This window comes from Anopheles gambiae, chromosome 3 (assembly GCF_943734735.2).
Source record: "Anopheles gambiae chromosome 3, idAnoGambNW_F1_1, whole genome shotgun sequence".
NCBI lineage: Eukaryota > Metazoa > Arthropoda > Insecta > Diptera > Culicidae > Anopheles > Anopheles gambiae.
Genome location: NC_064602.1, coordinates 40,237,578 through 40,262,678, shown reverse-complemented (window position 1 = coordinate 40,262,678; position 25,101 = coordinate 40,237,578). Strand labels below are relative to the sequence as shown.

The window sequence follows — 25,101 nt, the reverse complement described above, 5'->3', positions numbered from 1 at the left end:
AATAACCTATTAGGATGTATTTGATCGTATGATTTGTCTTCTGATAAATATAATTGTCTCGTTTCGGAAATAAAATGCACTGAAACCGGACTTGCGTGGGGAAGGCGACAGCAAAAAGACACTATGCGTGCCTGAACGTGCGTGCCTTTTCTACCAACAAGCGTTGCAAGAGCAAGAGAACACAAATCACCCATATGTTGAACTGCACTGAAGGGCGAAACAAAAGACAACACCACTTTGCCCGTAAGGTCCGTTGCGTTCCTTTTGATTAAATGCGAACAGAAAAGTCCATGACGACGGGCATGGTTCTTCCTACCTCCTTCTTTGGTGCGTGTGTGTGCTGGTTAAGCTTATGTGGTTGTTCTTAAGATATCCCTTTTATAGCCGCTATCCTGAGGACTATTTCGCCCTCCATTGGGTTTGCATGAGTCAAGCTCAAAAGACAATCAGAGAGGATGCCCCTTGACACCCTCGAGAGATGATATTTGACATTTCCATCGTGCTGTTCCCGCCAGGCGCCTGATTTCTGCCGATTTGTCTTCACCACATAGGGTTGGACAATTTGTCCACCCTCATACAGCATATAGACCATTATTTTAAAAATGGATTTGCTAGTGTAAGTTTCTCCATCTTTGGATGTCTATTCAATTCTTTTGTCGAGCCTATTTTTTCCAAGAGTAAAGATACTTGTAACCAAACCCAGAATAGGCTGAAAATAGCAAGTAATATGAGTAAAATCTAAGGATACAAAACGAACGTCACTTCCCACGCTTACAGGACACAAACAATGAAACATTTCCTTTTCTCCGTACACATCTTTTCGGTGCGAAAGCACATCCAAGGCGTAATATTGTGCTCTCTTTTGTTGCCATGTTGTGTATGTGTGGGTGTGCTTGTTTGTTTTTCCCACGCCCTGTTTGTCCCATCACCTTTCACGGTGTCATTTCTGGATTCTGGATTCTAATTTTCACCCGAAGCAACAAAAAGGCTTCTCATCTTTTGCTCGTGTAGGGGCGTTTCGTTTGTTATGCCATCATTGTCTTGGCATCTTCTCGCATCCATTGTCTGTTGGTACAAAAAGGCAACAACATCAAGCGAGTTGATTTTGGCACGAGTTAGTATATCTGTTTTTCCTGCTTCCTCTGTTTGTTCGGTCAGTACCAGTTTTTCGTAGATTTCCAAACACTTTCGTATGGACAAGATCCAGCGGAGCATACAAACGGGGTTCTCAGGCGTCTTGAAAATACCAGAAACGGTCGAGGTTTTGTTTGATGTGTAATGGGACTTTTATTCGGCGCAGCGCACTAGCTCCTACGTTTTTACTAATGGATGTGGCGCACATTAGTACTTAGTTCCAACCGCCGCACAACTAGCCAAATTCTGGATAAATTAGAGCCTCCGTCCATTATCCATACGTAAGCTTCTGTTTGCCGTTGTGCCAAGCCGAAAATGGTTATATTTTAGCCCAGCTGGCGGGGCTGGAATCGAAGAAACTCAATGTAAAGTAAGTAGTGAAGCTTATTGCATCAATTCTTAGTAACATTGAAAGGAAACATGTACATACACACCGCTTGTATAGTGTTTATTTTTCTAGAAATGATCTGAATGCTAGAATTCATTATTTGGAGAAGCTGTTCCGGCAAAGAAGCTAATTCTGCTGGCGAATGTGTTGCTCCGTCGCAGCACCCAACGCCGGTGCTTTACACCGAGTCGGATATATTTTTTTCTTCGTCGACTGGAGAGTGCCTTCGACTATTAAGAAATGAGCGATTCTGAGGTTTATGTTCGAATGCACTTATTTTATTTAGGTTTTCAACGGACAGCAGGGCCTTTTACAAGTCCAGAACATCTTTGAGAAACAATAAGATTTAACTAATGCTTGATTCACTATATGTTCTCGACAGAGCCGCTCTCGGTTTCATTGCAGTTGCAGACTTCTGGAACAAAGTATTCTCTCCCTCGGAGTCCCCAGGACCTCGTTATCATCTCATTTCTCGCTATCAGTGCTTGGAATATCCACCTCGCCGGTAGGATTACACGACGGACCGCAAGTCGATCAATATGCAAATGATATTCAAAACGCGTTGATTGGCAAAGCCCTCGTAACTCATACTTTACACCCCTAACGCAGTGTTCGCCATGGCCATTATTGATAACACAAACTCACACATGCTCGCACTAAGACATCGATTGAGTAATAAAAAAGGTACAATATACATAGCGAGGTTCATTTTTCGTGTCTCAACGGATACTGAAGCCCTCGCAGTGCATGTGACAGGTTCTGAACCTGCTCCCCGCGGCATCATCTTTGTCCTCAGCCATCCCGATCGAATTCCAGTGTTGCATAATTAATGCTGTACCTTCAATTTTACCGATTACGATCGTTTTCGTCATCGGGACCGATAATTTGAATTTTACACCTGCTGCATTTAAATTACATATTGGATAATGACGCTTGCTGAAATGGTGTACAGAGTGTGAACTTCTCTTTTCACATACCCCGTTTACAAATGAGGTTTGGTGAAATTTGAGAATTTCAATGACAGCCGTCAGTTGAATCCAGTGTCAGGTAACGCAAACCTCAAAGTTTTACGCCTAACCTGCTGTGTAACGTCGTGCTTCGTGTGGTCTGGTCCTAGTAATGGCACATAGAGACATCGCCTCCGAGTCAGCCAAACCATGTGATGAGATCAAATTTTTACCACTGAATAATAATTATAATAAAAGATTACGGAAATTAGCTATATTGTGTGACATGCAGGGTCGGCTTATTGAAGCACTTTTCCAGTGCCAGTGTGTGAGAAACATTTCTGGTTGAAATTTTAAATAACATCTCCATATCGTTATCATACTGTTGGGCTGGGTGGTGTACAACGTCGTCAATGTCTACTAACAAACGGTCTTGCCAGATTGGTAGGCGTTTTTCTGTCAATTACCTGCGACGGGCAATTACTTGTTTATCCTTGCTGACGTTTCGAAACGATAGTTTAATTTGAAACCTTCGCTTGTTCGCTCTTCCGTTTCCGAACTATGCCTGGTAACATATTTTGGGATTCTTGTCCTCCCGAGCAGTTCTGGATATTATTGAGCTTCGATAAATGCGCAGAACGCAATACACCGTAAGGGAAGAGCAAATTATCATAAACAGAATAACCAATCCTACGTAAATGAACTTCCCATTCTCCGTCCCTCAACGGCAGGAAGCTTCCTGTAGCTTCCTTCTGCAAGGGGCCAAAAACGTGAAAAAAGTTAAAATTACCGATTTATCCCTAAAAAACCATTCGCACGAACCAATTTGGAGCGAATTCTAATGCATCGTCACTCAACGCCACTAATACCAGAACGACTAAAACAGCATCCACTCGCCGTACATTTACCAACTCAATGGAGCTCACTGCAGATATCCAACAAGCAGCGAACGATACCAACACTGTGGAAGCTTCTGATAGCTGCAACCACTACACTCATCGTACTAAGGTGACTAGTGATATTAGTGCTGGGCACTGCCGAACAAATACAAAATCATCTTCTGATCCTGTTTTGAACCATGATACCACGAACACTGGCATAGCAGAAAAAGTATGGTTATACTTCACGAACATCAAATCGCATGTCTCCGCTGATGATATGCGTGTGTGGCTTAAAGCTGTGCTGCCAACCGACAACATAGATGTTTACCGTCTCACGAAAAAGGGCGCAAACCTTGATTTGATGTCCTTTATATCGTTTAAAGTGAGTATTCCCAAATCACTCAAGGATCTGGCGCTTCAATCTACTATTTGGCCAGTTTCACTTACTGTTCGTGAGTTTGTTGATCGTGGCCTACCAAAGCAACGTATACATGAAAGGGCCCGATTTGACCCTTCTGCGCTTACTTCGCATCGTTCAAGCAGTGCAAATTGCTCTTCTGCTGCGCCAAAAAGCACCGCTCATCCGGATCATTTTTTGGATCATCGATCGCCATCCCCACAGCGCGGGAATCAATCACTATCCCAGATGACCGAGATCCTAGAGGCTATCCAACCGGAGTTTCCTCCCACACCCCCTCAGTTATCACCGGGGGTGGGGCTTCAATCACAGAACAATCTCAGCAACACGAATCGCTCACCACAGATCAGCCCGTTTGCCAAACGGATAGCTCACAATTAATAGACCCCTTCGTGATCTATTACCAAAATGTTCGAGGCCTTCGCACCAAATATAATGAATTGCGCCTTTCTGCGAATGAATCAGGGTTTGAAATGCTTGCCCTTACTGAAACATGGTTAAATGAATCGATTCCATCCAATATGGTCCTGGATAGTGATTCTTACAATATATACCGTTACGATCGCAGCAGGTTAAACAATGAACGATCGCGTGGGGGTGGTGTGCTGCTTGCATGTTCCAGTCGTTATCCGTCTGTGGCACTTAACATGAATCAACCCACGCTTGAAGCTTTATGTATTCGTGTTTCTTTTCCTAAGTTTCGTCTTTATGTGGGGATTGTTTATGTGCCACCGTATTTGAGCAGCGACCGCAACTATTTCGAATCCCTTTCTGCTTTCATCAGCGATGCATACATGCATATGAAACCGAATGATCATCTTATCCTTCTTGGCGACTTCAATCAACCGGCGTTAGGGTGGTCGCCTGCAGCCGCAGTAAGGTCAGATTCATCTTTACCTATGAGACATTATGTGCCTCATATCTCTTTGAATTCATCCAGTTCCTGCTTTTTGGATGTGTTAAATTTGCATGAACTCTATCAGCTGAACGGGGTGCATAACCATTCAAATCATTATCTGGACCTGGTGCTCTCTAACTCTGCTGCTGCTGCTTGTTCTTCTGTGTATCCTGCTTCGTCACTGCTCCTGCCCCAGGATGCCCATCATCCTGCTCTGGAAATTGCGTTACCGTCTTCTTTATTTAGGGCTAGTAGGGTTAGGAATGAATTGCCTTCTGCTCCTAATTCATTGAGTGTTCGTTATAATTTTCGTCTTACAGACTATCGTAAACTTAATTCTATTCTATCTCGTGCCGACTGGTCTTTTTTTTATCAATGTACATCGGTCGACGAGGCTGTCCAATCGTTTAATGCTTTGTTAACCTCTGCACTCCTTTCATGTACACCTATTTTTCGTTCCCCTCCTAATCCTCCCTGGTCCAATCGTACTCTTCGCAACCTGAAAAAGGATAGAATGAAATATCTTAGGAGGTATCGTCTGAACCGATCTGCTTTCAACTTTCGTTTATTTAAGTACGCTGCCTCTGCGCATCGACTATACAACAGGGCTTGTTTTGAGGCCTATTCGAGTAGACTGCTATCGCGTTTCCGTTCTGATCCAGCATCCTTCTGGCAATTTGTTAGGATTCGAAGAGGGTGCAATACGTTACCTAATGAAATGGTACTTGATTCTCGAACTGCCTCTACGCCTGTTGAGATCTGTGAGCTATTCTCTGCACATTTTTCCCAAATGTTTGAGCCACCGGTTAGTGACCCTAACCTTATTGAGGGTGGGCTACTCTACACGCCAGAGAACTTAATTAATCTCTCCGATACTTCGGTTAGCTCTGAAACAGTTGTACAGGTGTTATTTGGGTTGAAACGTTCTTTTACTCCTGGTCCAGATGGCATTCCTGCCTCAGTTTTAATAAACTGTAAGGACGTGCTTGCTCCACACCTTGCTAAAATTTTCAACCTTTCACTTTCTCTCGGGGTCTTTCCTGCTCTTTGGAAATCCTGTTGGCTTTTTCCGGTACACAAAAAGGGATGCCGTAGCATTGTCTCTAATTATCGTGGGATAACTCAAACATGTGCCACAGCCAAAACTTTTGAGCTATGTATCTTTCCAACCATACTTCATAGTTGTAGTTCCGCTATTAGCCCTAAACAGCATGGGTTTATGCCTGGTAGGTCTGCTTCTACTAATCTCATGTCTTTTGTTACCAATATTTTCAGATCTTTTGAGGCAGGTACCCAACTTGATGCAATATACACTGACTTTCATGCTGCATTTGATAGTTTGCCCCACTCTTTACTATTAGCTAAACTATCTAAACTTGGTTTTGGTGATGGCATTATTAGCTGGCTGTCCTCATACTTAAGTAATCGATCTTGCAGGGTTAAAACCGGGTCGTACTTATCTGAGGAGTTTTTTTGTACGTCAGGTGTCCCTCAGGGTTGTGTGCTAAGTCCACTTCTGTTTTCTTTGTTCATCAATGATGTCTGTAATGTTTTACCTCCTGATGGTCATCTCCTTTATGCGGATGATATCAAAATCTTTTTACCTGTGTCCTCTTCTTCTGATTGTATGAGTCTTCAGCATTACCTTAATGCATTTGTTCATTGGTGTTCATCCAACTTACTTCGCTTGTGCCCTGATAAATGTTCTGTTATTTCTTTCTCTCACTCTCTTTCTCCTATTTCATTTAACTATACTCTCTCTAACTCGTCTCTCTCTCGTGTTTTGTCCATCCGTGACCTTGGTATTATACTCGACAGTCGTCTTAACTTTAAACTGCAGCTTGATGAGGTTCTACTAAAAGCTAATCGAACTCTTGGGTTTATTTTACATTTTACCTCTATTTTTAGAGATCAAAGCTTCTTAAGAAACCTTTATTGTGCTCTGGTAAGGCCTCTTCTTGAATATGCTAGCATCATCTGGAATCCTCCTACTATTGATGGCTGTTCGAGAATTGAAAGCATTCAGCGCCTTTTTACCAGGGTTGATTTTCGTCGTTTGTTCGGTGCTGCCTCACTACCTCCCTATGAAACGAGATTGCAGTTATTCAATCTTCACTCTTTAAGCTTCCGCCGCCAAGTGTCTCAGGCATGTTTTATTGGTGGCTTATTACTTTCTGATACTGATGCTCCTGATTTACTCTCGTCCATCTCGTTGTATGTTCCCTCTCGTTCCCTTCGTCCTCGTGATCCTCTGTCAATTGAAACACGTCATACTCTCTATACTTTCAATGATCCTATTCTATCCTGTTTCAGGTTGTTTAACCACTTTTACTATCTCTTTGATTTCGACTCCTCTCTCAACTCTTTCCGTAACCGTATTTTTTCTTCTAATTCTCTTTAATTATTCTTCTAAGTTTCATTTAGTTTTGATAGTCTCTACGCTCTACCTTTGTTTTTTTTTCTTTAATTTTTTTGCTAGGTCTAGACTAGTTTAGTTAGGCTTAGTTTTTCATGAATTATTTTGTTTATTTGTTAGGGTTTATTTAGTTTTAAGTCTGCCTTATTTAGCCTTGATGGCGGATATTGTATTAATAAATGAAATGAAATGAAATGAAATGAAATGAATTCTAAGATAAATGCTGCAGATCCGGATTGCAAGTTGAAAAAGAAAGAAAAAAACTAGAGGAGCGCTGTTTGTGTGCGAAGGAGGTCTTGTTCAATTCCCACGGCACGCACACACACACATCACTCTTGGATGGACACGGTGGAGGAAAGACCCCGTAGAAAGTTCTCAGTTTTGGTTTTGTTTAGTACCCGTGCTTCACACATGTGCACACACTTACATGAAAAGCGCCACGATTTTCATGAGTAAAATTTTAATTAGTGCCCCGATCTGGTTTTTCATCCGCAAATCACCGCATTCGCGGTATTTCATTCAGTCACCCGCTAATCACCGCATGGTGCGGAAGATACTGCCAGCGTTTCCCAACGCTCCTACGCAGAAGCCGCTGGAAGTTGATAAACAGGTTTATAAAATGGTACCTCGCTTCTCGAGTTTCATCCGGGAAAGGTACGAGTGACATAAGAACTTTGACACTAGGTTTACGGAACCCGTCTATTTGACGGAATTTGAACATTGAAGTCAAATACTAAAAATAGCTTTTGTTTAATCTTGATTTTTACTTTTTATAAATTTATCATAATATACTATGAGTTTGTAGCATAAGTTTTATTTTTATAACTTTCATACGTTTTCAGATACATATGTGGTATTCCTATCTCTATGGCACTCGTCAAATTGACGGGTGGGTTGATTACATTTAGTTTATTAAGTTAAGTTGTCATTTTTTTTAACATAAATTAATGTAGGAATGAAAGAGAACTTTAAAAAATATTATCATTTGAAAAATCTTGAAAAATGATTTATATAAACGTAATTGCTGATCAACTTATTTCTCGTGTTTTTCGAGGAAAAATTTAGTATCGCGTTTGGCAGAATAATAAGAATAATAATAGCAAGCGTGTTTTATAGCAGAATTGATTTAAATCTTTATCCGAACTGATATGCACCGATGGAGAATCCACTGCTTCTAGACGAACCACAAGCTGTTGGCGACAATGTTTGACGAAACTTATCTTCTATCAATGTCATCGTGTTTTTTTTTTATTCAGGAGGAACAAAACGATAACGACATCACGATTGTTCTAGCTTTTGTTTGTTTACAGATGTATGTAAGAAGGGTCAAGTTCTACAAAGCGCAAGTTACTGAATGTTTTAAGCGTAATTATCAAACTAAATTCGTTTCTAGACAATATAAAATTGGACGATCCCGTGATAGGTTGGAGGGACTTGGCAACACGCTCCTCGTTGGTTTTAAACGTTCCCTTAGCTTGGACTGAATATCCGGTTGCGTGATTATTGCGAAATTTCAAAATCCAACAAACAATTGAAAAATTACATAAAAGCTCAATTAACTAAAAAGAAGACTAAATGTGGATTTATTGTTCAGTCGTTTAATCTTTTACTGTTCATAAAGTGTTGGGCGAACAAGTGGCCTTATAATTGACATAAAAATTAACTGAACACAGTATATGTTAATAACCAATCATGCCGCTTGCAGCGCTACGCAACGCTTTGATCTATTGCAACGATCATTGAAGCCAATTTTTATTCATATAACTAACCCATAAACAAACAGTTCCACATTGTGAATCTTTTCAATAGACCCAATAGACGTCGGTTTCTGTACGTGATACAGCGAACGGAATCTTTAGCGATCGATAAAACCACACTTCCTATTTATGTGGTGCCTCCGTTTTGCCGAACCTTTTCGCTGCAATTCAAGTTGAAGCATTTCCTGTAGTGCCTATCCGCACGATTCCACGCAAGGGTAGAACAACGCACCCATTCATCATGCGAGAAAAGTTATGCTTTTTATTTCACCTCGATGTTTCATTTTCGCTTGCCTGCCCCTTTTTCGAATACATTTTTACTACACTGTCGTACCAGTTTTCCCTTTCCAAAAGCAGGCATAAATAAATCGGTACCAGTGGTGGATGCTTGGTGCGTTGGGAAGGGAACTACAGCGGAAGCACACAATTGCTCCATTTTTTAACTCGCTTACGTTTGTCTCTTGTTATTGGAAATGGAAGAGTGATACGAAAAATACAAAAAAAAATCAGGCAGTCTTTTCAAGAATCGAGATGGAATTCTGTCATTTCCGTTTCATTATTTTCTTTAAATCGTCTTCCGGGTCTAGTTTTATACAGAAACAGCAGCAGCAACACCAGCAGCAACAGGACTTTTCAGTGATTGATATTTAAGCTTGGGCCACGTGTCGGCGCTGGTGCCGAAGAAGCATAAAATCAGCACTGGGTCAGCAAACGGAAGGATGATGCTACCCGCTTGGCAAAGAGTAACTCATTTTGATGCCTCGCGCTACCCCTGGCCTTAGTTTTAAAGGAATCATGCGACACACTCACACTCCACTACCCCATCCCATGGAAAAACGCTCCCACCATCGAGGTGTTGACCAAAATTTCGCTGTATGCATGAGACACACACTCGCACTCCTCCAGCCCTCCACAGCTGAACGCTCCCACCGTTGCGAAGTTGCGAGAATTTTTGCTCTGAGCGTGAGACCCTGATGCGCAAGAGATGACACTATGTGTAAAGACGATCATAATTCGATACGGTCAAAATGCGTGGATTGTCGTTTCATTTATCTGGTAATGATGATTTCACTTCATCAAAATTATAAACGTTCACAACTAGGCTGATAACAATATTTGAAATGTAAATCAGAATAAAATCAATTCATTTGAAGTAAAATAAATACCATTATACTCTATTTTGTCCATACGATCAACACTTGTACATAGTGCCATTTACTTTGTGTTCTTCACTCTCGCGCTGTGTTGTGATCGTTCTAAACTCATCGCCAGAACGAATGCAAATTTCATATGGGAAGGATTGGTGCCGGTAGATGCGAAAATTATTAAATGTGAATAGAAAAGTGGTTAAGTAAATCGTGAAAGATGTCAACGCAGGCGTAAATGCAGTATGTTTTGTTACATGCTCTACGGGTAAGTGCATGCATAAGAAGAAGAATCTTCCAAATGATGTTTGTGTTCTAACAATCGTACTGCTTTCAATGTTTGTTTATTCTTCTATTATTTTCCATCACACCTAGCTATTTCATTACCAAAGCTCTTGATAACAGATCAAAGCAGATGGATCGGGCATACAGAGTCGCCGTTTAATTTAAAATATCTTCGTGATCGGTAAGTTTTAAATAGTACTAGTTTTGTTCACCATTCTAATGCTCGATTTATCTTTCATTCCTCAAGCAAACGCATCAAACAGCAAATGTTTTTCCTTCCAACAGCACGCACCATCGGTGGTGCAGCAGCTAACGTTTTGTTCGCCTAGCGCGCACCATCAAGAATTGATATTTTGCCAAACAGTACTGTGAATAAAAAACTGCACACTTACTGTAGGAATTTCCTGGAATTTTTTGGTCGGCCTACGCTCGCAGGAATGGTGGGTTCGTTGAGGAGAAGGAAAGAAAGGGTGGGAGCGAGGATTAACCAAAAACGGGGCATTGAGAATGAGGGGAGGTGCGCTCAGCGCTCACGCTGGGACACTCACGATGCTTGAAGTAAAATGTTAACAAGCATCGATTTCAAGCATGCATGTCGCGCGACATTTTGCCAAGCGGGTATAACGAATAGTTTGCTTTGGCAAAACTTCTGTTTTCCTCAGTCAGAGACGGCATATTTCTCAGTGCAGTGACAAACAGAGTTTACAGAAGGACATTTCGTTTCGGAGGGGGGAAAAAAGATGTCGCAAAAAGGCGCAACTGTAGTGATCACATATTTGTGATGCAGATAGTTGAATCTGCCTGTTTCTTTTTGTGTTTTCTTTGATGTGCTGATTTTTTCCAGAGCCATTATAAATAATTGAAATGATCAGAACCGGATGTAGGTATAGGTACTGTTGTGCTAGTTGCGCATTGCGTTTGCTGCTTGGGCAAACTGACATATGTCAGTCAGGGATTGGGTTTGTCGCTTGGGTTTACATTTTTTGTGACAGTAGAATTCGGAGTGCGACACGCACACATTGAAGTAATAATAAATGAACTTTAGTCTTGCAGGCGACATCAACGAAGAAGGATCGTCTTGTCCGTGAGGGCTCCCGATTTATGGTGAAAGAAAACCTACTACCCCACCCCCTCAAGTTACAGTCCACCGCTAGAGACACAACAGGTACAGTGGATCTGTGTACAGTGTACAGTGGATACAGTAATCAATGGTTCCTGGTGCGTATTTGATTTGGGCACCTCTTGTAGGAACTATCTTGAGACAACGGTTTCTTTGGAATTTGGCCACTCGAGATAAGCAACGCTGATCGTGTATGGTGTGACCATTTTCTGTAAAATTTTATCTTCAACCCAAAAGTCTAGGTGTAATAACCTTTATCAACTACATCCAGCTCTTCTAGGGCCTTACGCGCAAAAGGTTAAGAAGTTCGTTTTGGTTGGATAGCAATGTCCATCCTCATTCTCTTGAACTGTCTCCTTTCTCTCTCTCTCTCTCTCTCTCTCTCTCTCTCTCTCTCTCTCTCTCTCTCTCTCGCTCCCTCTCTCTCCCTCTATCTCTCGCTCTCTTATTTTCTCACTCTGTCTTTCTTTCTCATTCTCTTTTTATTTTAATCTCTCAAACTTCTCTGAAGGCGTGTTAATTCGGGACACGTGTTAAAAGACGAATGGATTCAATTACACTTTCGCATATAGCTGGAAAGGATCCGTTTCCACTTCCTATTCCAATTTATTTCCCCTAAGGGAAGGGCAATCGGGTCGGGCTTTTGTTTTATATTATTTTTTGTGTCATGTAAAGCGCTGACGTTTTTGCAATCGTTTGAAAATTAGCTTGCCGTAAAGCAGGTGGTTGTAGGAGTGACAGCAGAATGACAAAAACGGTAACCGTGCAACTAGACACCCCGTGAAATGGCGATGCGCCGTGAAGCGTAAAGCCAAATTTGATGACATTCGATGATATTCGATGATAGATCCATACAAAACCAATCTTTTTTAAGTCGTATATTTTCAGGATATGAGGACATATTCAGGACATGAATATTTCTTCGCACCATACAAGATGACAGCTGGGTACATACATTTAGGCGTGAAATGTTTCAGCCATGTTGATTTTAGCTTTTTTTTAATGCTTCACGGCGTGAAATTATCTCATTACGTCTGGCTGCACGGTAACACTCGCGATCAAATCGCGAAGTTAAAATTAATTTGAAAATGCTCGAAGCTATAAACAGGCCGCTTTTAATGTGTTGAACAACTCGGAGCTGTGTGTGACGCATTTCGTTCAACTGCGAGCGGTGCTTTTAGTACAGTAAACTGGAGTATCAGGATGAGCTGTGGCGAAGTTGATATTTGACGAGTATAAGTAACTTGTACTTACTGACTTTAACTAAAAATCAATAGCTTCGAAGGGTGTATCGACACATAATTTTCATTATTTGTACCCTGAGAAATCTAATCTATAAGTAGATGCAAATATATTTATCATTTTGCAATTAACTCGGTCAGTGCTTTTGTCGAGTCTCGCGAACTATCGAACAAACTTTGTTGTAATAAATATGTATTACCCCATTTTTCATCCGTATTCGAGGGATCTCCGGTAAGTAAATCACCGTCCATACACAACTGAAAAAGCTCAGCAATGAGGTCAAGAAGCGGCTTAAAGAGGTCGTTTGTTGTATTACTAAATTCATTTCCTCTCCAGAGTGTCTTAGTGATGGGAGGATGTGAGAGCTATTCCCTGCATTCCTTTTTTTACGTTGGTTACTGTCTAGGAGTGAATGAAACAGTGGAAGTCTATGAGATCCAATCGATGCGGGTTTCGCCACAATTTCCTACTGTCGTCGTATTCTCGCTTCCCTGTTGCGTAGATCTTGGAAGTGGCATGATTCATGATGCAGACAGGGGCATTCTTTTTCCGCACCATCCACTCTTGTTTTAACACTATTGTTGTGCTCTTTTTGGTTTCGACTCATTTTGCCCCACAATTCTAACCTGACCATTGCTTTACCCGACATAACTCTCCGAGAGGTGCTGAAGAATTAAGTAAGTGTAGCACATTCAGGTTTGATTCCATCTCCCCGTAGATCGTCGTTTCAGCAGTACAAGAGAATGCTCCCTTGCGTACCTCAGTCAAGTACAGAGGCGCCGTATGTTGCGTAAAAGAGGACGGAATTTATGATAGGATTACATCCCCGGCCAGATGTCTGTAAGCACCTGGATAATTTTTATAAATCGTCTTCGATCCATTACAGACTGGGGTGGGGTAAGGTGTACTCTCCAAATGGTTAAGCTTCTAGGGCTGTTGCCTTTTGGCTTTGGCGTCTCGTTCCCCCAAAACTCAGGTCGATGGAGCCTGATTGCGATCGAACATGAATCACGTTAATGTCGGTTTTTGGGATGTTTTCTAACTGCCTAACCTGGTGTTAGCCGAAGCATTGGAATGGGCTTGTTCAGGGCTTACTACCGTCCAAAGCGCACACGGACGCCTGCAACTCATCACTCATGGGTACGGGTCGCTGTTGCACAGTGAAGTGATGGTAGTCGTGGAAGTGAATGTTTCATCTTGCCTCTTTCATCCCGGTTGAGGCAAACAGAAGCAATGCGCATTTTTGATACCGAGGACGAGAGTACCAGCTTATACTTACAAGATCAGCTGGCAAATTAAGGATTAGTTGCGCCTTTTTTTTTGTTTCCGGCAAAGCCAATCAGAATGTCTTAGGAAAAATAGAAAAAAAAACTTTTCTTATTCGATACAAACGCATTTTCACTTCCCGGGAACATTTTGTGCAGAGTTTTATGGTCTCCTTTCGGGTGAAGTAATGCCACAACCACCACTGGTCAAAGTACCGTGACAGCGATTAGCAAAGTTTACGAGTAGTGTAGCCAAATACGAACAGAAGTTAGCACGCCAATTCGCAACCGACGTGGTATTCCCCCGGGCAGTTAGTCATAATTCGACACTTATTCTAGTGTGAGTTGGTAGTTGTTGCCAGAGTTCAAGCGTGGAATTAGGATTCAAACATACCCCACACGCTCCTCATGTTAAACATCTATTTTGATAATAGATAGAGCACTTTAAGAAGAAAACATTTGTCATTTATTTGGCCCGTATTTTAAAAGATATAAAGAGCAAAATGATGTGAGCTGGAGAAAGAGTGAAGGAAAAATGTTGTCCTAGCCTTTGATTTGTGAATGGTAATAACCACGTTTTCGTAAGCTAAATATTTGTTTCTTGAATTTTTTTCATTTCCAGCAAAAACAAATGAGAAAAAAGATACGTTAATATTTTTGCATTCAAACATCACGAATATTTGTCGGATAAAAATATCGTAACTTATCAAAATATCTCGTAACATACGGGTTCTTGTTTTAAGAAATGCACAATATACCACCGTTAGAATAGGACTTCGGAGCAATCAAAAATTAATGTTTAAACACGATTTAACTCGATTTTCACTCCTGTCAAAAGATTGCAAGAAAATATTTTTGTTTTTCATCCACCGATGGATAACTTGTGTGGAAGCGTTACCAAGTCGGTTGTTCAGCGTGGATTTAAAAAAAGTATATTTTTCGACTAATTTAAAATATTCACACTTTTTTACAAATCTTCGACTTGTCCCTTTGATGGATTTTCTGCTTCTGGTTGCATGCCCTTATTTGGTTAGGAATCAGCGCGCGCTGTCCCGATTCCCGATCTTCGATCGTTGACCTGGCGCGTGAACCCTGACCGCTCCGAACATTTCTTTTATCTCTCTCTCTCTCTCGCTCTGTTCGGTGTTTTATGGCACCGTCAATCAGCTTATTGTTTTAATCGATAAGCGCACCTGCCTTTATAATTATCTCGCACTTGTTATTGCTCTTATGTCAACATACAGACGTGTCAACAACTTGGATTGTTTAAAAAAAGATTCATCAAAAGGCTGCTCGACTTAACACGTTGTCTGCCACCATACATGCCCACTGAACTGCCCCGTCAGGCCACGGAATCACTATTTGAAACGATTGTATTTGCTTTTGGTTTTTTTCTCTTTTAAATCAAATTCACCAATTCTCTTTGTTGTCTCAGTCGCTCCACAATGTCGTTTGTTGGGCTTATTCCATGGAATTTCATTCTTGGAAACCCCCCTCCCCTCTCTTCCCTTATCTTCCCTTTCTTTACCCCTCGCAAAAGTCGGTGACATTCCGACTCCAATGCTTTGCAACGTTTTAGTGACGCGCATGCAAACGATGCTACAACAATGACAGGCAAAGCATGGGCCGATCAAAGGCACGTGAAACTGTGAAAATATCGTTTACGTATTGTCCAAGCTGTCCCGATCAACCTCAACTTTGTGATGAGTGTTTTAAGATTGTGCATCAAAAGTAAAGGATGAATTAATGAACTCCAAGATCTTATACTTATTGTTCATTTTCATTCTCATTTATTTATGAAAACATAATTGAAACTCATTTTGATATTTTAATCATTTTTTTAAGAAATAATAACCGTGAAAGAAAAGCATTGTGAAAGAACCGATCAAATACGTGCAAATTTATCTCTTGTAACACGTCTTTTACAATGTGTAATGTGTCAGTCACTAAGTGGCTGACGTGGCAGACAACGTGTTAAAGTACCCGTTCAAAACAGTATGTTTGATAGATTTTTTCTTGAAGAATATGCCGTGTGAGAACATGGCTAATGAAATGTACGCCTTACGCATGTGTGCCTCTTGTGATCGCCTCTCAGATACCTGTGAGGTTTGTGGGCTATGAAGATACGTAAGAGGTTACCTAGAGTAGCTCCTTGCTCCCGCTAACCTTTAATCTCAATCCGAATGCTTGCCACTCGTACGAACTCCATGTGTTCGGGAACTCCGTTCTCGGAAAATTAAATTGTAAAGCCAAAGGTAAGTATCACAGGTGTACATTTTACGTCGTGGCTGATTACAAGTTCACATGGCAGGCCCGTACACACCGTCAACGGAAAGCCACAGCAACGGAATGTCTTCTGAAGCGAAAGCATGCGCGTTCGCATATACTTCACCGGTAATGTTAGTGAGTGGTGTTAAAGTGGTGAAAGAAGAACTTGGTTGGATGCAATTTTGATGCTTACATTCTCGTTTCCTCAAACTCGGCAGCAGGAGGAACCATTTTCGGGAGAATTTCATTTCATCGTACCCTAACAATGACTCGGGTTCCTCATTTACTCGCGTTGTGAACACATTTGTCACGAGTACGTGATCGGCACGGTTATGCATTTAAATGACGGGGTCGTTTCTTGGCCTACCAAACGGCCTCCTGGTGCGATCTTAGCTGTTCTAACGGAGCTTAGAAGGAAGGTTCTAGGGAAAAAGCGTCATTTCGTTACAAGACATTAAAAAAACGGTCTAAGTTGCCGGTACTGGCTGAGTGTTCAAGGGTCTTCATTCTCTCTGTTGTTACTAAGGCAGTTCCTACTCTTGTTCTTATTTGTCTCGTTCAACCGCTGGCGAGCTAGGGCATCATTTACCGCAAATGAGCATAGTTATCAGTCAATCCTATGCATGGGCGGCATAGTCATTACGGGTCTTGTTTGAATTGCTGTTTTGTTTGTTTTGATTTGAGCTTTAAATTTTCGCTGACAGAGCAACTGAATTCGACATATTTTGATGCAAAACATAACCTGTAAACGTTTCACCAAGCGATTTTACGTTCACGTTCACTCCGACTGTAACGTAAAGCCCGCGTAGAAAGTTTGAGGGAAAACGCGACAATTCATCACAAGACATTTTTACAAGACGGTCACAGTTGTTTACGGTACACACTCTCGATAGTTACTGAGGTATACGCTAACGATTGTTATAAATTTGAAGTTTGATTCTTTTTTTTTTGTGGTTCATTTTTAACTCAAGCTCGGTGGAAAAAAAACTGGTTATTACATGCTTTGCACTGGAAATATGCCACATATCAACAGAATCGTGCTTCAGCCTGAAGTCATGCTACCAGATTCGCAAGGCGTTCGTGTGAAGAGTTAACAATTTTGTTTCTGTTTGCCCAGCCATGCAAGGTTCGTCGATCTTCTCGTCCTCTCCGATCTCCTCCCCCTTCGAAGTGAGACGGCATTCTTTAATCATTTTCTGCGGCGTCGGCAGCGATCCGTATTACGATAAAAGTGATGCCGGAAATTTCAACCCACAATCGATTCTGTTCTTTGCACTGTTTTGTGATGCATGTTTTCTTAGACGCTGATAGTTAGTTTCCTCCGTTAAAACAAGGATCACGCCGACAGTCTGCTTTAGGTTTGGTGGTTTCATAATAAGATAAACAAATCGCAAAACGTGCGAAGCGAACAATGAGCATCTAGCCGTAGGGCGCTGTAGGGGCTTTGCAAAGAAACGGATTTTGCGTTGCACGGTTCAAAGGACAAGGCGTCGAATCGTGCTCAGTACAGTGGTTTGTGATTCGCATGAAGCATCATTCGAAAGCCTTTTAATCGCAACCCGGAATGGGCATGTTTTGCTTCGATGAAAAAAAATCAATTAACACTTTCGGGGAAGGCACTCGATCCACTTGGTGCTCACTGTTGGTTGTGGAAGGGGAGAATTTTATTATTTGTTTTTCTAATGATAGATTGACTATGATGCTGCTTGATGAAAAAGTTCAGCATAGAGATGTTTATATTTCATTGTAAAGAGGGTCGCTATGCAGTTTATGTGAAATATCCTGCTTAGAGCACAAAAATATCAAAATAGATTGATGAAGGATTGTTTTTATTTCTATTTAAAAGAAAAAAAAAATCATAGGACATAAAAACGTATCGAAAACATTCAATTGATATTTGTGATAGATAAATTGAATAAAAGTCTGTAACATTACTCATACGAAACATATGTTTTTACATTAATCTTCGTTTAATATCATTTGATTCAATATTGGATGAAGATGAAGCACCTAGTGAATTAAACATAGTTTACTTTTTTATGGCCATTGATTCCATAATAAAAGAGCTAGAATAAAAAGTTAAAATTTTTATTGTTTTTGTTAGTAAAACCTCAAACTGAAAAACATTATTTCATATCACCCAGATTATTTGGTTACAATGGAATATGTTCTTTAATTCATGTTCTGTAATATGTTGTTAAATATGCTAAATATTTTATGTTCTGATCATTTTTCTTCAATATATTTTTCATTAGTACTGCAATTTGCAAAGTTTAACATAGTCAAGAAATTTTAACCTACCCAATTTAACCTTACAATAATTGTCCTTGTTCGATCTTACTATTTCGGATAATCTTTTCTTTCGTGTGTCGGTGTAACTTGTCTAGCGTTCGATATTTATCGGCGGTTGTAGCCTGTTCAGCTGCAAAATTAGAAGAGAGTTTTATTTCTAGAACTACACTTATACTTATAAACTAATCGCCCGAGCCGAAAGCTCAAAGCTCAACGAAACGATCTTCGTGTTTCGTTAAACAAGATTAGATGACAGGGCTTCCGTGTCTGTGTCTCAACAGTCCTATTGAAAAACTGCTGAGTTAGTCATGGCTGTAAGCTATGAACTCAATACCCTCACAAATAAACTCAGTGCGACGAGACATTCAAGATGAACAATTTAGTTGAAAGGAAACTTGAGTTGAGATTTGAAGTGATTTAATGCTTTTACGTTCTACCAGTTTTCAGAAAAGGCTTGATGCTGTGTTTGCCTTTAATGTCACGAGCTTTTAGTTTTGTCTTGCCTTGCAATGCTTTTTTTGTGTTACATTGAATTTCAACGACAATCACTATGAAGTTACTGAGTGCTTTCGTTGAACTACATCCATTTGAGCGTCCAATACGTCAGCCATCGCGAGACGGTTCCGTTCCGAGTTATTCCTCACATCGAAACTGTACACCTCGTCAAAGCTACAACGCAAGCGATAAAAAAATCAACCATCGTACGTCATTTTCTGCATAGCAGCGAAAGACCACCAACAAACAGTGCCGGGAAGTTTCCAATAAAGCTACAAGTCAGCGGGACAGTCGATGTTAGCATGTATGATTCAGCGCCAGTATCCTGCGAGAAATGTGAATAATGTGAAACATCAATTTATTATAATTTCTTTTTAATTATGCATGTGTTATTATGCATGAAAAGGGAAATGGTGAACGTGAAGGAATTTATCTGCCAAAGATTTTTGCTACGCACGACAGCCGTATGACCGTCCGGAGGATGGATGGAGAGAGAAATAAGTGATTTTATAAACTGAAGATTGATTGCTTATCACGTGTCGTTTGTTGTGCAACGTGTCCCATCCCTCGAGGCGTGGTATGCAATGGTGGATCAGATATCTCATTCGAAACAATAACACATCGTAGGAAGATGCATCAATTGTCGTTTAAAATGAATGTTATGTAACCGAGACGTTTTGGAAACCAGCCATCCTTAAATCCTGATACCTGTGGTATGTATTATTCATGCTATGGTATACGCATTCCGCTTCTTGGGTGGTGTTTTTTTTATTCTGTGGGAAGGATAACAACCGGGACAAAAAATCAGCTGCAGCTGCTGGTGAATTTGGCTTTTCACATGTATGCAATATTTTGTAAATTTTATGCATTCCCCACATCCATACCACAGCAAAACCACCCGAGAAAGCATCCTAGTCCAGTACATCGACGGTGGGATGTATGCTTCGAATGCCGCTAATAGCACGACGGTTTTTTCTAAGCCAATGCGCCGTTCCGTTGTACACGGGGTGTAAACTTAACCGAATGAAAGCTACGACCAACAAACAGCCAGCTGGTCCAACAGCAAACGGTACAACAAAACGGTACAAAACGTAAATATTTATGCTCACTTCTGGTTTCGAGCGGATGCTGTTAGTACAAGAGTATCCAATACCCAGTGTTGTATGGTAGGATAGAACGGCACAGAATCTGTGTTTCGGAAATATTTACCACTGCGCGTACATACTGTGCTACCAAAGAACCCTTCAAAGTGTTGGTATGTTACGCAGACACAGCACAGAGCTTTTGTTAGTGAGTATGAGGGTGAACTGCAAAAGTGGCGATGAGATTTGAACATGACCATCCAAGCAATCTTTCTTTCACCTCGGGGAGCAACCCAGTGCAAACCAGAGTTAGTGCAGAAACTGGAACCATAACTGTTGACATGGTTATGTAAAAACACCTAACATTGGGGCACTATCATTGGTGTGATGACCAGGATTGTATTAGCCATTTTCTGATCGGAAGAGCTCACACCACAAGCTAACACACTAAGCTTTGGAAACCACAGCCAACATTTGGTCAGAGTGGCACTGGGTCGACTAAAAGTCACATAGACCCAATGGTGATACACAGTATAGGGTGAAAGATAGTGCGAATGATGCGCTTACATACCGTGTTGCATTTACAGAGTAAATGCCGGGGAAGTACCAGCGCACTGCGATGGAATGTTTCATCCAACGGTGACCTCCGGCCAAGGTACTGTTTCGAGGATCGAAACGATGACAGGTTTACACAAATGTACATCTGTGGAAGCAATTGACGTGGTACAAGTTTGGAGCTAGTCATAAAAATGGCCAATTAATTGATTTTTACTCACTTGCTCAAATAAACAGAGCAATTTAAAATTTGAACAAATTTATGCATTTAAAAATTACTATTTCATGTATTTCTACTGTCGCACTGTTTGTCCCTACAGCTGAAGCCGCTGCTGGACAAGTTGAATTTATTTGTGGTGTACTTTTAATGACGTTCCTCAGCTTTACTGTCGCTTTGTCGTAGCGAGTCCAGTCGGAGCAAAAGCTTGTCGTTCCCAAAGCTCCTGTCGTTCCCGTTTTGCCTCGAAAACGTCTCTACCTTGCAGGATGGAGATGCAAAACCACATCCACTTTTCACCAACAGCACAATCTAGGCTTCATTTATTCTCCATTCGAGTGTAGGTAAGCGTTGTAGATTTCAACCATCGTGTCATGGAAGAGCCAAGTGGTGATGGCACCCAGTGGTCAGTTTAGGGAGTGCCATAAGTCATGATTTTTAGAAACCAAATTTCACACCGCTCCGAGAACTGGCACACTGCATCTTACATACGGTACGTAATGACTGTGCTGTATGATGACCAACTTTTGCTAGTAAGTTGGCTTCAATTCCGTGTCCTGTGTCACTGTGCTAGAAATAAAAATAAAACAGAAAGAAAACAGACACTCTTGCATGACACTGATTGCGTCACGTAAAGGGCTTTAAAATATCGCCTTATTCTGAACGTACTGGTCAACATGCCACAACCCGGTATTGTCGATTTATAAATTTAAATGAAGTCTTCTATTTGTAGCTGTTTTTTCCTCAAAACTGTCTTCGATGAACGACCAAGAATCACGTCAATCAAATTGTAATGCAAAAACGGATTCAAATCGGATGTAACCATCGTCCTCCAAACATTTCATTGACTTTTTCACCTGACACTCGGCGTTTCCAACTCCCCCCGACATGGCCACGATGGTCGTTGTAGAAGAGAATGTCATTTCCTTCTGAATTTGCAGCTCTTGCCAGCGTCATCGCTTACCTGTAATGAAATATAGACAAAATGACACAATTCATCAAATCCCAATCTCGCAATGATCAACGATTGACCTGTCCCTTGCTACTGCTCTTTCTAGCTCCACGTCCCAAATAAGGTTGAACCGAGCATTCAATCAGTCGCACGTGGGCACTTGATTAGCATTTCCAAATCGATAATGAACGGAAACTACACCGGACGCCCTGATTTTCATCGCACTCGATAATCGTTTCCGCCGCAACCCAAAACACTTTGCCAACTGCAAAGACTTCGAGCATCACCTAACTCTCGTAGCTGCTTCGACTATTTGCCGGGCGTCTACAATGAGAAAAGAGCAGCGTTTCAATTGGAATTTTCATTCATCTCTAGGGAAAAACCTTGAATTTCGTCCTGAGAATCGAATTAGTTCCGTTGCCGTACGGGACGAAAGTGCACCTCCGGAAATGCTGATTGCAACGTCAGCTGCTCAGTCCGGACAGTCGCAACCGTTTTTTTTTATTTCCTCAGCCGTTTCGATTAGAGGATGGAGCATTTAAAAAAAAGCAAGGGGAAATAAAAAAAACTAACCAAAAAAGTACACAAATTCAAAGTCGTTGAGCCTCAGCATTCAAAGCTAGAACAACTCATTTAAAAGATGCTTTAATGCTTTCGTTAGGGGCTTAGTCCTTGCAAGAATCGGTCATCCAGTAGGGTTTCACGGGCTTGTTTCGTGCGTCATAGACTTAGAGAAAGAGTGCGTACTTGTGTGAGTGAGCTTTGATTGTGTATGAGAGCGAGAAAAAACTGCTAAAGTTCGGAGCTCTAGCGAAGAATGAAGAGTCTTACCCAAGTAGCAGAGCCGAAGTTGTTGAGAGATTTTGCTGTGTGCCAAAGCGAGAGGCCCTGTCTTCTTTCTCTAGATTTTGGACGGCAAACCGCCGCCCGTGCAGAGGTGTGTGGGTGTGACGAAAAATTATGGATGAAATACGGGGGAAGCGGGGTTTGACGTCTTTCGTTCGTCACACACACATGCATTTACCAGCGGATATCGCTGAACCGAGTCTTCCAAACTCTCTCGATCCACCATGATTTTTCTGCTATCGCGCTCATCCGGGTGTTAGGCATCCTCAGTCTGTCCAGAACTTTCCCTGTGGAAGGATGTATTTAAGTGAGGTGCGATTTCTTGTGCAACGTACTTTGCTCATTTACGTTTTGTGCCGTGTTCCTTCTTCCTCAGTTATGGAATGATTTATCCTAGCAAATTGTTGAGGTAAGTTTCTTGCTGTGTGCTTGTGCAGGTACATTCAACTAACCTTTGGCGTCTAAAAAGTTACAGGTGTGTGCGCTATTTATCAACGACTGCATGCTGACCTCGTCAACAATCTTCAAAGTGAGCGACGGAATGAAAACGTTTTCCAGTTTTAAAATATTAAAGTAAGTTTTGATCTAATCCTCTGCGCTAAACTCTCCATAGTAATACATACTACTTACATTCATTATTGCTTCATTCAGCCCCCGGTGAGGACGTCATTACTTAACAGAAGCCGGTTCAACACGCGCAGCTCCTGTTCATGACGTCATCACTAAAATGAAGCCAGCTGGACACGCGCAGCACGGATGGTACCCCGAGCGCGGTAGGAGGAAGGAAGAACGGTAAATTTGGAAGGGGGAAAGCGTTCTGCCGTGTACACAGCGGGAGTATGCCAAAACACATGTGGGAAGGGAGAGAGATATTATTCAATAAACAGCATGCGAATGTGTGCGTATAGCAAATGTGAATAGCTTCAGCATTTCTATAAGCAATCCGAAAAAGGAGGTGGAGCAAACACATTGGTATGCGTCAGCGGCTGTAGAAACCAGAACGTTTAGATGTGTGCGTGACGGATGGTTCGGGCGCCTGTGGCGAAGCTCTCGACAAGACTGCAGACGAGAGCTTCGAGGAGAGCTTTGTAGAGAGCCCAGATTACACAGGCCGCCGTCGGTTTTTGCGTCCTTGGGTAATTACGTTGCACCGTGCAAAAGACAACGCAGTACGCACAGTACGCTCTGCGTACTCTGTACGTGTTTATGTATTTTAAAGGTTTTTTCTATTTTTAACTCCGATCCTAGCTTTTTTTAAAGGCTGGGGAGCAGCTTTGGGGAAGAGAACTCTTTTATTTGATTTCTTTCTCTCTTGTGTCACTCAACCGAACAAGCTCTCACAGCCTTTTAAGGGTGAACGAATCGGTCAGGCATGGCTGCCTTCAATGCCAAACTGATGTTCGGAAACAAAGGCAGGATAGAAGCTGTGGCTAGTTTGCCGGTTAAAGCATAAAAGCTTTTGCAACCCGAACCTAATCGATTGAAAAATGAGTAGAGAAATGAATGTTGTGTGCGGCTCGACAAACGCCAATCATTTGCTAACCGATTATCACAAATCCCCCCGAAACGAGCCCGGGATTCTGTGGTTAGTTGGAAAAGATTGTAATCCCCAGTACCTTAAGCAACCCCATCGTTACAGCCAGTTACCTCTCATCCTCTGGAACGGATAGGACTCCCACTTGTCCTAGTGGTTGTTGAGATAAACCAATCGTTAAACGATCACCTACTGTCATCTTTCGCCACGCGTGAGCTTTAAACACGTTGTTTCAGCACAATACCATCCTAATAATTCCACTTACCGCTCCTGTCAGGAAACTCCAACAGGTAAATTCGAGAAAATCAAATTAATGATCCTTCCTGGCAAACAAATTTCTCGTTTCACAAATTGCCCCGTAATGGCAGATTCAAACGCTCTGCTTTCGACTGGGGATATGAAGGGGCTCCTGGTCGCAGGCTCAAAATAGAGCAACACTCTACGTGCCTCAAGTAGCGTGACCTTTGGGAAGGTTTACTTGCTACCAAGGGATCTGTTATCTTTTCTTTTGCGCTCCAGCTGTCAATGCTTGTTATACAATTGGAAAAAAGCAGCGAGCAGCGAGAATCTTGAGTGAAATATACGATCACAACGGTGGCGTTGACATTCAGATATCTTTTCGGGACGATAAAGGGCTTTACCAGTGTACATTTGGTTGTTTAAACTTGATCGTGGAACTGTGTGCGAAAAATATACCGCATATTCAGTATTGCATCTGGTTAATTCAGGTATCATCAACGTTTTCAAGCTTCATGCCATAGTTTTGGCATTGTTTAAGAAAGATTCGGGAAATTATCCCACGATCTTGAGATAATGTGTGAAACCCTGTAAAGCCATAAAAAATATATGGTTAAGTGATTCAATTTCGCAAAAGCAGAAAGATTACCACCAAACCGTTTGGGGTATGGGTGAATGTAAACACCATTTCGGTTCAGCGGTGCGTTTCATGACACTTCTCGGATGT

At 41.5% G+C, this 25,101-nt stretch overlaps 3 long non-coding RNA genes across 4 annotated transcripts in view; 2 read left to right on the top strand and 1 right to left on the bottom strand.

Annotated features, from left to right (window-relative positions):
• LOC133393754 (uncharacterized) overlaps positions 1–25,101 on the bottom strand; it is a 122,658-nt gene that overhangs the window by 73,630 nt on the left and 23,927 nt on the right. The gene's annotated exons all lie outside the window — the stretch shown is intronic.
• On the top strand, positions 9,572–10,669 carry LOC133393705 (uncharacterized). Of its 2 annotated transcripts, XR_009766335.1 has the most exons (3): positions 9,572–10,252; positions 10,360–10,450; positions 10,517–10,669. It is a non-coding gene; the product is annotated as an uncharacterized LOC133393705 (long non-coding RNA). The 2 variants fall into 2 exon arrangements; XR_009766334.1 differs by having other exon boundaries at positions 9,572–10,450.
• Positions 22,821–23,515, top strand: LOC133393755 (uncharacterized). The gene is made up of 2 exons (XR_009766367.1): positions 22,821–23,176; positions 23,255–23,515. It is a non-coding gene; the product is annotated as an uncharacterized LOC133393755 (long non-coding RNA).